Source organism: Dromaius novaehollandiae, chromosome 27 (assembly GCF_036370855.1).
Source record: "Dromaius novaehollandiae isolate bDroNov1 chromosome 27, bDroNov1.hap1, whole genome shotgun sequence".
Lineage (NCBI taxonomy): Eukaryota > Metazoa > Chordata > Aves > Casuariiformes > Dromaiidae > Dromaius > Dromaius novaehollandiae.
The window spans coordinates 1822338-1838062 of NC_088124.1; the positions used below are offsets into that span (position 1 = coordinate 1822338).

The 15725-nt window shown below is 45.0% G+C and overlaps 1 protein-coding gene across 1 annotated transcript in view; it reads right to left on the reverse strand.

Annotated features, from left to right (window-relative positions):
* IGFN1 (immunoglobulin like and fibronectin type III domain containing 1) overlaps positions 1-4639 on the reverse strand; it is a 44076-nt gene extending 39437 nt beyond the window's left edge. The window contains exon 1 of the mRNA XM_064498050.1: positions 4495-4639. The gene's annotated coding sequence lies outside the window, so the exon portion shown is untranslated. The remainder of the gene's footprint in view (positions 1-4494) is intronic.
* Between the last annotated feature and the right edge of the window lie 11086 nt (positions 4640-15725).

Genomic DNA, 15725 nt, shown 5'->3' on the forward strand with positions numbered 1-15725 from the left:
CAAGGCCACTGATTTCCATGGACAGGTTTATCCTAGAAGTGCCAGTGCAGCACATTGTCCTCCAAAAGGACAATTGCTTCCAGTCTGTTTGCAACTTGTTAACCTTCCTTCCTCTACCCAGAAAGCTTACCTGGACTGAGCTGACTCTGCTCTGGTTTTCATTCAGAAAGCGCCACTTGAGAGCAAAGATACCTCTGTCTAGTTCCCAGTGTTCACAGAGACAGCACAACACACAGGCAGCCAGGCCTGCTCAGCCTGGGACCCACCTTTCATTCACTTCTGATTGAAAGCATGCTATCTTTTTTTCTTTGCATTGTATATTCATATTAAATCCTCATGTTCAACCCTGAGATGAAGGGCTGGCTCAAGTAATTGGCAATGGAAATATTTTTATCATGATGTCCATAGCTCATGTGCTGTCTCAGTTGACAGAACCAGAATAAGATTTTCCTTTGGTGTCCTGCTAGGAGATTAGAGTTTCTAAAATGCTGGGTTAATGGGGAAGAGAACATACAACAAAAACTTCATCTTGTTGCTAAGATTCACATTAGACGGGATGAAGACAAAAGGACCACCAAGGGTACCCTTTCCACGAGTCTTGGAGAAATGATCTTTCAGTGGAAAACACATTGGCGGTAGCAGTGTGTCCTGTCAGCTGTTCTGATCTAGAGATCCAAAATTTCTCCTTTGCAGCCCTGGGGATCACTATTTTAATAGACAATTAAAAAGGAAAATATGAACATGAAATTATGGAGTAATTTTCTTCATTTCTTCCTTCTGTTTGACAGTTGTGTTTGGTGAGAGTACTTGTATCTTCATAGTTCATTAGGAAGCAACAGAGGAAAATGTGATTGTTCAAACTAATGTTACAGCTAACATCATTCGGTTCTATATCCCTCATTACATTTTCAGTGGTATAAAAATACAAATAATTCCAAAGTCAACTGCAAGTAATTTCAGAGTTAGCAGGCCAAGAAAATAAGATAAGCAGGCCTTTCATTTGCTGCTGGAAAATCCTCTCTCACCCAGTAGAAGATACTGCTTTCTAACAGCCATTCCCTAGAGCTCCTTCTTCTACCTGTTTAGACCAATGATCATCCCAAGAATACTTCCTTGGATTTTAGTCTCACTGGAGCAGGGTAGCAGTTATGTCACTTCATTGATTGGTTGCTGTAGCCTTAAAATTAGGTACCTTAAAAAACACAGTTGCTACACAAGTCTAAGTCTCTAAAGACCGTAATGTTTCATGTAAACCAGGGAAATGCTTCCAGAGGAAAGATTTCTTAGATTCTACCAAAATCAGAATTCAGCCTTCATCAATGGAGGTAACAAGTCTTCCACTTTGCAGAGTTTGCAGAACCAAAATACCTGAGCTATCCAGAGCTCCAAGGCTTACTGGGGTTTCCTTTCCCATGTATGCTCCCTTCTCAACGACTTGTTCCCCAGTGAAAAGTGCGCTGCCAACGATATTTAGTCTCAAATCCCTTTTAGCTGCTGGGATCTGCTTTAATGACTTTGGAACTCTTACTCTGATGGACAGCTAGTCCTAGGAAGTACCTGGAGCCACAAGTCTGCCTACTCCGCTGCATCTAGAGCTGATAGGGCTGTGCCTTATTTCCAGCCTTGGTTTTACAAGAGTTTTTCCTGGGGGGAAGGAATAGAGACCTCTCCTACAGATGGACTGATAACTTAAAACCATCTGTGACAGAGCAAACTCCTCCAAGAGACTGACCTTCTTCCATTTCACAGCTTGCTTTCCACCCGCCCACCCGAAAGTCCTGTTAACCCCTGCATGCCAGTCGATAAACTACCGCATACCGTTGAAAACCTGCAAAATGGCAAAATGAAGCCCGGTGCCTTCAGCAGCGGTCACTGGTTTCAATGCAAAGGGGATGCATTTTCCCCTTCAAGCAAGTTCCTTCCCCTAACGAAGGGCAGTGAAGGAGTGTCAGAAGGAAACAGCTGCAGGACTGAATTTAACAGCGCATTTTAATTGGAAAACAGATTCTTCCAATCTTTTGTTTTTCCTGTAATTCTCTTCCTCTTCAGAATACCAGTACAAAGTCTACCAGTTCTGACTGGTGAGGGCTGGACACAACTCTTCCTAGAGTCTGTCAGTGTCAACTGCAGAGCCCCGACAGAACAAGAAGTGAAGAAACCAAGATCTGGCAGGTCCAAAAAGCTGACTGGATTTGCCAGTCATGAACAGAAGAACAAGGTCAAGAGTTAATCTCATACTAGTGTCACTTGGCCAAGCCAAGACATTCCCCTGCAGCATGGATCTCTGGTCAGTCACTGCACTGAAGGTCAGAGAGGCCTTTGGGCAGAAATATTCAGGGATGTGTAATGGGTTGATGTGTGCAACAGCTCATTAGTCAGGCTCATAACCTACATTGATGTAACAGCAGCAAGAACCTCATAAACACGGTACAAGAGAGAAAAAAAGAGCTGTGTTCACTCCATTGGAAAAGGATTGTTGGGTAATGGAAAAATGGAATAAAGGTCCAAATTCAGTGGAGGCTAGAAGTGACCTGCAGCCCTATGAACACCCAATATACTATATCAAATCATGCAATTCTAACAGCACTGTTCTTGTTGGTCGTGTATACGAAAAGGGACATTCTTTCAGTCAGATCAGGCCAGGGACCAAATGGGTCATAGGAACAGAGTTTTGTTTTTACCAGGAGAATGTCCTGTATCAGGATGAGGAATAGTCACGCTATGCACACAGGTGCCCCAAATGAGCCTTCTGGATTCATAATACTTGTTTTTTAAATGAATGTGATGCACCGAGCATCACATTTACTCACAGCTCGCTCTGATTTCAGTGTAAGATGCCCATGCTTAGCCTAGCCTTTCAACACCAGATTGTCCATACTGTATGCTTAAGAAGAAATTTAAGGGACTATTTTAAGTCCCAAAGCCTTCGCTATTTTACCTCCCACGTCCAAGATGCCAGTCTGCCCCTTTGTCACCAGCAAGCTGAGGTCTGTCATCACTGTTCATACAGAGCCATGATTAGACCCACTGCTGTCCGTTGGACTTTCACACACTGAAATGCAGCTCAGCATAAGGAAAAGATTACAACCAGGGTAACAAATTCAAGAAGCAGCAGTACTCTACTTTCACACTGTGGATTAGCTCCTTCCTTCCCACGGTGTACAGATTCCCTTCTATTCCCTTGTTTAGAACTGATTTAATCTGTTTGCATCCATGACCAACTAAGGGGTTTACCAGCACAATCCATGACTTGGATGGATCCTGGCTGCATATAAATCTGACATTCCTCCTTTCCCCTTGTGATAAGCGCCCTCATGACTAACTTTCCCGTGTGCTCCAATGCCTGGGCTGGCTGGTTTGGAACTTTCGTACGTTTTTCCTTTTGGAAAAACGAAACAGAGGGCAACAGAGATTTAACACAGACTCACCAATGATGTGATTTAACATCAACATATTACCAGAGATATTATCCCTTCAGAACTTTTCATCCCCCCACCCAAGACACTAAAGAAAACAACATTTTAACTCACTGCGAGCTTTAATGCGCATAGGGAATAAAGCGCGCTTGCGCCGCTCTTGTATGGCCCTATATGGTTATTGGGCTTTGCTGGATGCCCTCTACTCCAGCTAAAATTGACTACGCGCGGTCGAACCCCTTTGCATGAGCCACCGCTTGGGCACGCAGAGGGTTAATAAAACCCACTGCAGTAAAATAGTAAAAAAATTGTGCTGTTCAAATGCCAAAAGGGATTCAAGTTGAGGCTTTTTCTCATTCTTCCCCCTCAAACTAGGACATATTACAAATATCTCCACTTCTGATTTGTTTGTTTCATTTTCTCCACTCCGTCGGCAGCAACAGATGAAAACAGCCCAGTGCTCGCATGAAGAACTATTTTAACATTTCATATCCTAATGTGCAAGGAAGTTCGACAAAAACAAATGCTGCAGAAAATCCCTCTGAAACCCTGAGACGCCACAGCACACGCTGGCTTCCTGCTTTCACTGCAGGACACCTAAATATTATTTTCTACATTGTTCTAGTACTGTCCTGCTTGACATCTGCCTGCACAAGTTAGTGTCTGGCACCTACAAAGGCGCAGAGGACTCCCGGTCACCGGGAACACTACCTCATTCCTTCTGAAGGTTGTTCTGTCAAACTCTTTCTCTCTTTATCCAGCACTGTAAGATGGGAATAAAATAAGTCTAATCTACAGCCAGAAAAAGATACCAGCATCCAACAGAGAAATAACCACAGGAATAACCAAGGTGACAAGAGAAGACATCGCTCGCCCTTCACCTCTACTTGCTCCGGAAATCCTGCAGCTTCATAAAGGGGTCGCGGTCTCCCCCTTCGTATGGGCAGGACGCTAGCAGGGTCTGTCACTCCTCACCAATCGCCCTTTCTGCCTTGCGGAGGTGATCACAAGGAGCTCAGACTTGCCTTCACCTCACAGCAGCTACAGCTACTCATCTGAAACAGGTATACGCACTCACCTGCGTGTTTCTCCCCAGAGGTCCTCTTCCACCCAGAGTGCTGTCAAACCTGCAGCTCGCAAGTGTCCTTTCTGCAGTCAGTGCTCAGCTGTGGGATCAGAACTGGGTCCTGGGGATCCTTCTCTGCTGCTTGCTCTCTCTCTGTCTCGCCTTCTCCCTCCCGTCCTCTCACACTTAATCTCTCTCGCCCTCTCCCTCCGGTAGGTGAAGCCTGTCACAGAGCTGTTAGCCTGTGAGACATCCAGATGATTTTTTTTACGGGAACCCGATGCACCTGCCTCCTATTTGTTATTATTTCAGTTCATACCAGCAATGGTGCTGGACAAATCTGATTAACATAAATCTTCAGCGTTTCAGAAGTCACTCGGAGTGGTGCTTTTTCTGCAGATTGTTTCCTCTTCAAAGCAACTCCTTATAAACTTCCCTATAACTGAATGGCTCGGGATGCTCTAAAGCAAAGTGCAGCATAATTGTCTGCTTTGAAACCAATTTTGAGAATAATTAGGGCTACTAACTGATAAGATAAGCTGAACTTCAGTTAAAGCGAGTGGCCAAGCACATTTAAAGATGAGTTTTCTAGAAAGACACTCTCTTTTTAAAGAACTATTTGAAAAGAAAAAGCCCTATGTACTGTAAATACAAAAAATCACTATTATGAATATCAGATGAGGACTGTGAGCACATTGCAGCACCAACCTACAGTTCTAATGTGAATTTATTGGTATGCAGTTGAACACATGAGCCTGCCCCCCAACTGGGTGGCTGAAAGCAGCCCCTGTTACCACCATAGCTCTGTGCACCCCTTTAAAGTAAAATATACTTAGGAAGCATTAACAGGGGATAAGTATCCATTAGATTAGGCTAGAAATGGAGATCAGATGCACCTGAAAGCAGACAAGGGTCTGCTTATCAGTGGAGACTTACTCTACTAGGAGACATTTATCTAGAGTTACCTGCAGCTGATCTAGATAAGTCTTGAAAGAAACAAGACAATGTCCCAAAACAAAAGAGCCTGAGGCAAAGGATAACTCTGACCCTTGAAAAGCTTACAGGCACAGTTCCCTCGGTCCACTGATGGATGGTGGGCACCCACGGTCCACCCAAAGCTGTCCATGCTCCCAACCCTTCCCAGGTCTGCAAGTTGAAGACATTTCTGGGTATTTCACTGCACACATTTCTCACCACAGGGACACAGTCACAGCTTGGGGGATATGTCAGTTATATTCAGTAATTTTGAATGCAACCCCATGCAATACTGTGAGGAAGGGCAGATATGAGCACATTAATGCTTCTAAAAAGCAGATGGATAAATTTCAGCAGCTTGTTTTCTTCAGGAAAGAAAATATGCTTGGGAGATAGGCTGGACATAAAAAAGCACTACAGGTGCTGAAAGGCAGGCAAACTCTGTAGTACTTGCAGTGTCACATTGCCTAGTCCAGCCTCATCCAACAGCAGAGGCAACAATCTAAAGCAAACACCATTTTCAAAGTTTTGCTTCCAACCTTTTGAACACAATCCCACGCATACCAGGCAATGGGCCAATTGTCCCCCTGCACAAAACTACATATGTACCAAGTCTGGGTAAGCAATTAATTGTAAAGTAGGCACAGCAAGTGGTATCCAAATTAACTAGCAGGAGTAGAACAGGTTCACATTTTATGTACCTTCTAAGGAATCAAATAACCCAAACTGAGTTATTGATCCCTAACCCTCTTACTTCAGATTAACTAGTTTTGTGATATCAGATTCTTAGTTCCTCACCATCACAGTGGCCAGCTAAAATCCACTGATGATTTTCTGCCTTGTCCATCACTTAATAACTAAGCATCCTTCCTGTTAAGGAGGGAGCTTGACCTGTGCTGAGCTGCTAAGGTTATGCAATAAGATTTAAGCCATAAAGTGTAGGTGACACATCCAGAAGAAACAGAATCAGCACATTTACAGCCAACAAAATGCAGAAGGTCCCATATAAGGTTGAACTCCTCCCTAGAAGAGCAGAGTACTAACGACCCAAGAGACGCTAAAATCAGTCTGGGACATTGCAAGCATGTCCCAGCTACCAGACCTCAGAAACCCAAAGGGCAACCTTATGCAATGTGCTTTGCTTAACAATCTTCTGACACATCCCTTTCCAACAACCCACTTCACTGCTTGTAAGCCTGGTTATTCTCTCCCTTCAACAGCCCTAACAAAGATTGTTTTACTATCAGATACGTGTGTGAGGACTCTACTGGAAACCCACCAAACGGTAGCTCTGAGCTGACCTGAGGATGTCAGATTCCAACTGTATTTCATCCCAAATTAGCAAGTGGTTATTGTCTCAAAACTGCATTTGTTAGGAATGAAAATTATTTGCCAAAATAAGCCATTATGATTTAGCTACTGTGTAAACAGATTTTGTGACTCTTCCACAGAAAGCATAACCATCAGTATTCTCCTAAAGCACCATTAGCTCAGCCAGCCCTAGCCCTCTCTAAAAATCTTTGTTGGTTTTCCTCAAGTCTGACCTTTGGCCTTCTTCCTACTCCACATCTTCCAGCCTTTCTGGGCAGATAGCACCAAGCTTTCATGTTTGCCACCCAAGCATTAAATTGCCTATTAGGAGTTGTACAGAAACCACAAAAGTCTTCTTACTTTCAAATCAAATGAGGCTAAAACACAGAAATGAACAACTAATGAGTTAAGTCTGAGAACCTTGAACCTTTGTTGCAGAGCAGTAAGAATATATTCCAATTTGTGCTCTTCTCAAGCCTCACGGCACACCTGGAGCCTCAAAGAAGCAGACATGGATACCACAGATAGCTGTACAAACTGCCTAAGGCATAATTTCTGGTACAGCTCAGACAAGTTGCTAAAATGCTATGAAGTGCTAAAGCCCCTGTTTTCTTGTAGCTCAGTTACACTTGCAAGGTTGGTCTTTTGGGGAATGTTCTATTTATTGCCTTATGGATATACCACCAGGCAACTCAGTATCATCTCATTACCCTATCTTGGTATAACACAGGAAAGGATTTAGGGCAATTCAGGTGCAAGAAGAGGCCAAAGTCAAACCCTGGCTCTTTCAGAAATCTAATGCATGCAACAGAACAACTGGGCATTTCAAGGGAACAGCAGCGGGAGAAAGGCCACTGGTTGTACTGGTAGAGTGGGCATGCCCAGGGCAAAGCCCACTGGAACTATTAGGATGGGCTTCCCCTCACCTAAGGGGAAGGCAGATGTCACATCTCAGCCAGTTTTCAGACTCCCAGCATTTAGTTTTGGTTAGGGTGTCCTACAATAAGACATTACAACACTGCTTCAAATCCACAGCACGGATTCTGTATAAAACTAGGATGCAGCCTGATAGCAGAGAGTACCTCACAGCTCTGAGGGGCCGAAGGCTTATTTCGATTGTTTGTTATCTCTCAAATATCTAGCCAGGATGAGACATCATAGTCCTTTCTGGCACCTGAGCCAGGTGTCTGAAAGGTGAAAGGTATACGAAATGAACAATTCATTATTGCCTTCAAAGGCCACATTACTTCAATATTATTATTATCTATTACTTCAATCACACAGACTGTAGTGAGTCTGATGTCAGGCTTCATTGCCTTGTTGTACAAAGTCTTGCGCAAATACAGTGCAGTAGAGCAATAGGGGAAGTGAGAGGCAGAACTTCAACTCTGACATTGTCTTACTGTATGACTTCAAACTTCTCCACATCCTTTATTGTCCTTTTCTCAAGGAAAGGAATAATACTACTATATTGATATCCTACACATTAGGGGAAAAGCTGCAGCTGCATTAGTGACTGGTTGCGAATTGCTCAAAGTCTGTTGATGATGACATGCTCCAAGTATTCAGAGCAACATAAAAGAGATATGCCAAAATCTAAACAGCAGAGAGAACCAAATTTTGGGTTTCTAATTCACTGCCTACAGCTTCCTTCAAATAGACTCTGTCTGTACCTAAGGAGATTCACCAGAGCTCATCTGATCCAGCACCACTGACAGAGCGGAGCCTGCCCTTGTAAGCTCTGACTGCTATCTGGGTAACCTGACCTCCCGCCTGCGAGCACAAAACAGCCAGACGACATTAAGCAAGACAGTAGGTGTCCAGCCTATAAATGTTTTCTTGGGACCGGGCCCAAAGCAGGTCTGATATCACTCTGTAGCTCTGTGTCTTTACTGGGAGTTGTGGGGTTCTTGCTATCCTTGTGAGGGATTTTACTGCACCATGAACACAACTGAGCTTTTTGCCCTCAAATACCATGAGGCAGCCAGTTCCCTCACTCATTCACCCACGCAACAGTGACCCAGCGTGTGATAGGCCCTACCACAGGGCTCTTCTGAGCCAGCGGGACGTCAGGGAGCAGGAAGAATGGGGCTGCTCCCTGAGGAAAGGGGAGCTGAGGTTGGCCCCAGAGCGGGCAAGGCAGGGATTGCACTGACCAGACACAGTCCCACAGCATCTGAGCTGGGCAAGCGGAGCAAGAGTGGCAAGAGCAACAGGCTTCATCGACAGTCCAGCTGATCATCAGACAAAGCCAAGGCAACGAGTCAGGTCCAAAGTCAATCCGGGAAAGCCAAACAACATTTCAGGAACAGACCCAGAAGCCAATACACCTAGAGGCCCAGGCCTGAGCTTAAATAGAGCTCAGGAGACAGGGCCAGGGGGTGTGGGAGGAGGTCCCAGGTGAGGCTGGTCAGGGCAATTAGGCATATTAGTGCCCTCGCAGTCCTGACACTGTATTGCAGAACTACATTTCTGTGACACACCAGCTCATCCAAGCCTTTCACCCATCAGGCGCTCATCACACTCCCAATGCAGTTCCCATCCTCCCCGTACTCCCTTCTGTCTTAGCTCTCCACCACCTTCTCTTCTGCTCTCCTGCTGATCTCCAGGCCCAGACCTCTCCATCCCCTACGCATATGTCCATGCCCTCAGCAGCACTCATCTGCCTTCATGTCCCTGTTCATGGCTGAAGACAATGGTGGGAGCGGAGCGATGGGAAGAGACAAGTGGCAAGCAGGAAAGACACCGACCAAGGGAGAGGCAGACAGTCAAGTCCACAGTGGTTTATCTCCCTCCCCTCTCTCTCCGCAGCATATGACTTAGGAAAAACCATGCCATTTCATGGGACAGTATTCATTCCTTTGGATATAAAGAGGAAAGTCCATTTTTGTTGGGATCCTCTGTGATTCTGAGATTCCCCAGTCTGAGACATTGTTCCCTCACATATTCCTGCAATCTCTAGAGTGAGGCTACGGGAGCCCATTGGTCTAACCTTTAACAAGCATTGCAAGGCTTTTCATATGGAATTTAATTTAATTCCTGCTCTGTTTCCTCCCTTGAGCATGTGCAAGTGACTGATCAACGCACTCTAGCACAACAGTCTTGTTCCATGCTCATCGCTGGAGACAACTGATGCCTTGCTTTCACACTAATATTGACTTTTGAAAAAGCAGCAGAGACAGTAGTCTTTCTGCTTAGGATCAAGACTGCAACTGCCTGTTGTTGGAGGATCTCCCTGTGTTCAAAGGGAGATCCCCTGAGAGAGACCCCCACCACCCAACATCTGTCTATGTAGCATATGCTGCAGGAGAGAAGGGGAGAAACCTCACGTTTATCAGCCGAGAGTGCTGTCCTGTATTCCTCAGTATCACAAAAGTCTTGGATTCATCCCAGTTCCTCAAGGCCAGCAGGGTCTTGCTGATAATTTCCCAGCCCTTGCTGGGAGGAAGAGAGCTTTGTCACTAGGGGGATGCTCCTCCTGGCCATCCTTATCATTTGTTTCGTGACAATATTAAGGAGCTTGGGTCTCACCCCAAACTGGCAGCAGCAGCAGCAGCAAAGTGGAAGGCATTGGAGGTTGCTGATGAAGGAGGGTCAACCTAGTACCTAGGGCAAGACTCCTAGCAGCCCAGAAGGACATGGAGAAGGATTCCAGGAAGCAGGGAGCAATCAAATAAATGATTAACTGTTGCTGCTCACCTTCTGCAACAATCTGAAGACAAAATTTCTGGCCTTAATGTTTATTAGGACTCCACGCCCAACTTTCAAAATAGATGTTTAGTTCTCTGTCCCATACATCTACCCTAGAATTTCACCTTTTCTTCCCAAAGTATTTACTCTCTATTCATCCCCTTCTTTCTAATTGTCTATCTGACCATCCAGGCACCCTTTCTTTTCCCAGTCCTGTGTGTTTATTTATCCTGTTTAGCAATTTGTGTCTTCTTTGTAGCTTATAAGCTTACACCTCATTGATAAGAACATTCAGATCTGCTGTCTGTCTTCTCTGGAAGGGTTTTGGCCTCTTTCCTGACTCTCTAGGTATGCCTGCAAAAATAGAACACGCACATTGCTAACTTATGACCATATCCTTGAGAAATAAACTTCCTTAAACAACAAGCCACAGCCGCCTGAGGCAGAAGCCAAGATACACTGGCCTTGCCACATGCCACAAAGGTCAACCGACCCAAATTGCCAGATCAGACAGGAGGACAGAATGCCAGAAGCGAAGGACACATAAATCTAATGACTGTCAGCTTAACTATGTCAGCTGATTTCTGAGTTAGACCAGAGGGTGAAAGGAGAGGGACTGTCCTGATTTACCTTTACAAGGCCCAAAGAGTTGAAGACCTTTTCAGGCACTGACAGCTCCTGAAACGATTCACTTAAGAAATGTCATTCTTTAATACTGAGCCATATTGCATATAGGCAAAGCCATCCAAACAGGTCCCAGGAAGTCAGCCACACTAACCCGGTTAGAAGGTGACAGGAATGTTGTGAGAGTCTACAGAACAGCTGAGGCCTGTAGTGGTCTCTATTGTATTTATTAAAAATGAGGTATTTGCCACATCACATTGTTCTGTCCATTGTTTCCTCAGATGCAAGGCCACCGCACTGATCCAGGACTTAGGTACAAGCAAACTCCCAGAAAACCCCCAAAACACCTAATTGGGCAGGTGAAAGACAGCTGTAGCTGGGTCACTGACAGTCACTGAGTCACAGGGGTGTCAGTGGAAGAGGCTTCTGGAGATCTGCAGTCCAGCCTCCAACTCAGGGCAGGACTATCTCCAACACCAGATCAGGGCAGCTATGGCGCTGTCTACTGAGTCTTCAAGCCTCTGCAAGGTCAGAGATTTCCCCTGACCTGTTCCAGGCCCAAACCACCTTCATGGGGACCACGCTTTTCCTTATGCCCAACCTGAACCTGGTGAGGTGCAACTTGTGGCCGTTGTCCCTTGTTATGTCATCTGGCACCACCAAGTAGTGTTTGGCTCTGACATCTTTGTGACTTCCCTTCCGGTAGCTGCAGGCTGCTATTAGAGCCTTCTTAGCATCCTCTTGGCCACACTAAACCAGCCTGGCTCCTTCAGCCTCCCCTTGGAGGACCTTGTATGCCAAGCGCTCCAAGTCTGGGCCACCTTTGTTGTCCTCTGCTGGTCCCTTTCTAGTTTCTCCGCATCCCTCCTCAACTGGGGAGTCCAAAACTGGACACGTTACTCCAAGTGCAGCCTCCCCAGCACAGAGTAAAGGGATAACAACCTCCCTCGCTCTGCTAACCATGCTTCTACTGACTTAGTCTATGCGGTTTGCTTCATGATGAGTGCACACTGTTGGCTCATATTCAACTTTGCATCCACCATAATCTCAGTGTGCTTTACTTAAGGACCCCAGGTCCTATTCCAGGCTGCTGGTTCCCAGCCTGGACTGATGCATGGGATCGTTCTAGCCCAGCTGCAGGACTCTGCATTCTCTTTGTAAACTTCAGGAGGCTTCTGTTGATCCAGCTGTCAAGTTTATCAGGACACTGAGGCAAACGCAGCCTACACACCTCTCCCTTCTTCCTCATGCATTACCAAGCGAGGACGGTAACACATGGCACTCCAGCAAGCAAAGAGAAGAACAACTGTCCACCACTAATTCTGTGTCTCATGCTGAAAGACTCAAGTCAGTGCATCTGCATCTGCTTCTAAGATCTGCAGGCTTCACTTCACATCCCACCCTGCGTTCATTAGCAGAGGAAACTGTTTCTGCAGTAGATGAAACAAGCAGCTAAGCAGCACGTAGTATCTGTGGACACTCAACTATGTGATTCGAAACAGTTCTGAGCAGAGGGGAGAGTTCGGGACCGGACAGGAGGACATTCCCCTTGGATACATGGGGATTCTGCTTTGCAGAAGAGCTCCACAGGACTCTGAGGCTTCCCTGTATTTGGGACGGATGTAGGGGTCGGGGACTACAAGCATGAACCCCAGTGGGAAGGAAATTAGGATGGTGCTATTGAATGGAAGAAGCAGCACAACATTGCAGAGGATGTGAACACTAAGAAGTCTCAGGAAAGGCCTCACAGAGAAAGTCTCACAGCTCTCCTTAGGACAGAGCCTTAGGGATCCAAAAGCAGTGAAAGGAAAGGCACAAGGAAAGGATCAGGCTCACTAGCCAAAGTCGAAAGGAAACTTGGGATTCTGGGCTCAGATCCTGACAGCAGCTGTGAGAAATGCAAGTTGGATGTAGCCACACAAATGCAAGAGCAGATATTCTTCCATCCTGTCTTCCTATATCCTAAACTCAAAATCCAAGCAGAGTACCGGCAATATGCTGAAGGTCCCATTGTTATTCAGAGGGATCTTGACAGGCTGCAGGAACGGGCTGACAGATATCTCATGAAGTTCAACGAAGGCAAATGCATAGTCTTGAACCCGGGCCAGAATCACCCCAGAGAGTGGGACAAGCTGAAGGCCGACTGGCTAGAAAGCAGCTTTGAAGGAAAGGACCTGGTGGACAACAGATTGAACAGGAGTCAGCAGTGGGCCTTTGCAGCAAAGGCGGCCAGCAGCATCTTGGACTGCATCAGCCAGAGCACAGCCAGCAGGCTGAGGGAAGTGATCCTTCCGCTCCTTTTATGAGACTACATCTGGAGTACTACATCCAGTTTTGGGCTACCCAGTACAAAAAAAGACATGAACATACTGGAGTGAGTCTAGCAGAGAGCCACCAAATAGAGTGCTAGTTAGGGGGTTAGAGCCCACGAGGTAGAGAGAGGATGAAGGAGCAAAGTTTGTTCAGCCTGGAGAAGAGAAGAGAAGACTCAGGGGGACTGAATTTCAGCCTTCTGCTACCTAGAGTGGCTTATAAAGAAGGCAGAGCCAAACACCTATCAGAAGTGCACAGTGATAGGACAAGAAACCACAGACACTAGGTTCAACAGGGGCAGTTGCAGCTAGATATTAAGAAAAAATTTTCCCATGAGGGTGGTCAAACACTGGAACAGCAGCCCAGAGATGTTGTGGAAGGAATCTCCATCCTTGGACATACTCAAAATGTTACCATAAGGTCCAAAGCAACCTTGAAGCTGGTTCTTCCTTGAACTAGAGGTTTGACTCAGAATGTAGAAAATCTAGCAAAAAAGACAAAGTGAAGGACAACAGCAGAAGGGTGGAGAGGAAGGAAAAAGAAAACACTGAAGTTAATGAGAACTGTCAAAATAGTAATTATAGCAAGCAGAAGGACTGTGCTAATTTTGTCTGTGAACATGAGGTAGTCAGATGAAGTATCTGTGTACAGATACTAGGGTGAAAATGAAGGAACATGATCTGCTGCAAAACACTGAAGTGGATATCAAGGGCTAAAGGGGGGAAGCAATCACAAATACAATAGAGATCCTGAAAGAAAGGAAATGGAGATTAAGGTGAAGATGGAATGACAGCGCATATCAGCAAAGGCCTGACTGCAAAGAAGAAAAAAGGGCCAGAAATGCAGAAAAGGCAACCTGTGTGAGTCAAAAATCTTCTGGACAAACCATCCCCCAAAGGGCAGGCTGACAGGGGTCAGTGTCCAAATCTCAGCATGCAGGAGTCAGGGGTTTAGGATTCCTGGCAACAGGTCTCCTCTAATGGTTTTGCTTGCCATAAAGTCTGTCATTAAGTATCTATGAAGAATTGCTGACATGCTGCAGTCTGATATCAGTTATTATTAATAACTGGGAAGCACTAGGTTATTAAAGGAGTTAAATTTGTGCATGCTCAGAAAGGATACAAGTTGCTTTCATCTGCCTTTACTGAGGAAGAGGCTTTGACTGAACAGATTTCTCTGACCTTGTGTAGGTGGTACAAAAAATGCCACTCTCTTGGAGGGAAAGTCTAAGAACATCTTTGTATGAGAAGGGAGCTCAACACCCTGATTACACCCTTGGTGCTTAGCCACCTTTATTTCTTTCATCAGAACTTGTATCCTGTTAGTTCCCATTGGTTTTCCTGTGGTTCTCCCACTGGAAAAATTAATGATCAATCATTCTTCATTAACCTTCCCACTCTGGTCATCATTCACAGATATTTGCCGCAACTCCCACCGTGTCTTTCCATCCTAAAAAATTTCTGTTTAGCCATCTGTGGATGAGTGCCATTTGATTATCCTTGTTATTCCTCTCTGAACTTCTACAGTTCAGCTTTATATCCTTTTGGATATAAAATAGAAGACAGAACCACACACTGCACCCACGATGCAGGCACACTCCATCGGGAACACCCAGGATTTCTGTAGAAGCACTACGATGATTTCTGTTTTTTCTACATTCATAACAGATCTGAATATTCTTTGTTTTTGTTTTTATTTTTTAAAATACTGGGCACTGGGCTGATGTTTTCATGGAACTAATCCTCAAGTTTTTGTTATAGAACCAAGTTAGTTTTAAATGAAAGCTAGCATTGCTGATTTGCATCTATCTGGTCCTTGAAATCTGTTAGTTTCATTTCATCTATAAATTCCATAACCCGTTGAGACTTCAGTTTGAGAAAGACACCAGCAGAGACACTAACAAATGAGAAATTAAAGTCTAGGAACCTCCAGGCCAAACACAGATGTAAACAAAGTAATTTTGTTTTTCTACTATGACCTTAACTTCCTCGTGTACTCCTTTCACACCCTGATTGTCTACAGATTCTCTGTCAGGCTTCTTGAGTTTGAGAAAAGATATATTATTGGGTTTTATCCCTTTTCCAAGTTGGCATGTTTTCAAGATCAAGAAGTGCTGTGATCAAGTAAGAACTGGCAAATATCGATCTAGGCAGGATTTTACAAATTCATTAAAATAAACAGTGAAAGACTCCTCAGGTGTTAAACAAAAAAAGCAGATGAATGGATGCACTCTGCAGTGACGAGAGATTGAAAACGTGTGAAGCCTCAGTTTTAAACAATAATGATGGTGATCATGACCAGGGCGAAGTTAAGATGACTTGCAAGAATGA